Genomic DNA, 2,162 nt, shown 5'->3' with positions numbered 1-2,162 from the left:
CAACCACCTGGTTCATACCTCAGCAAATCTGAAGAGGAAAAGAGTGATCATTCTCAAGTTATGGGCTTTTTTGTCACCTTCCCCATATCCGGCCTGGTCTAATTTGGCTCTTTTTCAGGGATTGGGGTAGCTCTAAAGAACAACCAAAAAAATATATTTTCCCCCAAAATAAAATTTGACAACAATCAATTTCATTAATGGGAGACCCTAAAGATAAGAAAAATCATTGTTTTCATTTGCCCTACCTCGGGTAGGGGTATCTCGAAAACAAATCTTGCTGCTGTGTTTGCACATTGCTGTACCTTCCTCTTCCTTCACCACAATCTGGCAAGAGGCATTGCGCTGCTGGCACTCCACTTCCTCCTCTTCATCATCACTGCTTATCACCACAATCTCCTCAGGCACATCATCGTCATCATCATCAGATATGATGATGACGGGTGGAGCAGCATGATTTCTAGACACCCTCTCCAGAGGAGCCACAGTGGAGGAATGACCTAAGAGCATAACAATAGTCAAATAACATGTTATAGCATATTCACATTTATTTATTTTTAGTTTTTTTCTATCCTTTATTTATTTTGGTGTCCCATTAAACCGCAGAGGGCGGTTCATTTCGGTACGCTCCAGGACGGAGCGATATAAAAAAATATTTTATCCCGGCTGCACTAAGACTGTTCAATGGCAACTAAAGTAGTAGTCGGGGTCAAGGCTCCTGAATCTGTATTTATTTATTTATTTTAATCATCATCACTTTTTAGTATTTTAATATGATAACTATAGCCATCTTTTTATCCACTTTTCTATCATGATCTCACTGTTTTTTATATACTATACATGGCTGGCCCAATATTGTTGTCTGTCCTTTATGTTGTGTTGTCATGTGTTGTTTTTAGAGAGTGGCGTGGCAAAATGAATTTCCCCACGGGGATAAATAAAGTATAATTGAATTGAAAATTGAATTGAATTGATTGTAACCAACACTTTGTTCCACCTTTCCGTTCAATTACACTATGTCAGTGCCCACAATATCAGTGTCTAATTGTGTTGAGAAGAACCTTGCTTATGGAGTCTTTGCTACATGCCACGTCTTGAGCGAGTGGCTAATATAGGTATTAATCAAGTAATAATCCATCTACACTAGGTAAAAAAGGCCGGTTCAGTGGTGGGAAGGAGCCTGGACTCTCTGGGGACGGTGGTGGAGAGAAGGACTAGGAGCAAGCTGCTGTCCATCAGGGACAACCCCAACCACCCCCTCCATCATGTCCTCGCTGGGCAAACCAGCAGCCGCCGCAGAGGGCGGTTCATTTCGGTACGCTCCAGGACGGAGCGATATAAAAAAATAATGTATCCTGGCTGCACTAAGACTGTTCAATGGCAACTAAAGTAGTAGTCGGGGTCAAGGCTCCTGAATCTGTATTTATTTATTTACTTTAATCATCATCACTTTTTAGTATTTTAATATGATAACTATAGCCATCTTTTTATCCACTTTTCTATCATGATCTCACTGTTTTTTATATACTATACATGGCTGGCCCAATATTGTTGTCTGTCCTTTATGTTGTGTTGTCATGTGTTGTTTTTAGAGAGTGGCGTGGCAAAATGAATTTCCCCACGGGGATAAATAAAGTATAATTGAATTGAAAAGTGAATTGAATTGATTGTAACCAACACTTTGTTCCACCTTTCCGTTCAATTACACTATGTCAGTGCCCACAATATCAGTGTCTAATTGTGTTGAGAAGAACCTTGCTTATGGAGTCTTTGCTACATGCCACGTCTTGAGAGAGTGGCTAATATAGGTATTAATCAAGTAATAATCCATCTACACTAGGTAAAAAAGGCCGGTTCAGTGGTGGGAAGGAGCCTGGACTCTGGGGACGGTGGTGGAGAGGAGGACTAGGAGCAAGCTGCTGTCCATCAGGGACAACCCCAACCACCCCCTCCATCATGTCCTCGCTGGGCAAACCAGCAGCCGCCGCAGAGGGCGGTTCATTTCGGTACGCTCCAGGACGGAGCGATATAAAAAAATAATTTATCCCGGCTGCACTAAGACTGTTCAATGGCAACTAAAGTAGTAGTCGGGGTCAAGGCTCCTGAATCTGTATTTATTTATTTATTTTAATCATCATCACTTTTTAGTATTTTAATATGATAAC

Source organism: Nansenia antarctica (genome assembly GCF_963989245.1).
Source record: "Nansenia antarctica genome assembly, contig: SCAFFOLD_361, whole genome shotgun sequence".
In the NCBI taxonomy this organism is placed as follows: domain Eukaryota; kingdom Metazoa; phylum Chordata; class Actinopteri; order Argentiniformes; family Microstomatidae; genus Nansenia; species Nansenia antarctica.
The sequence above is the reverse complement of the archived record's forward strand: the minus strand, read 5'-3'. Positions refer to the sequence as shown.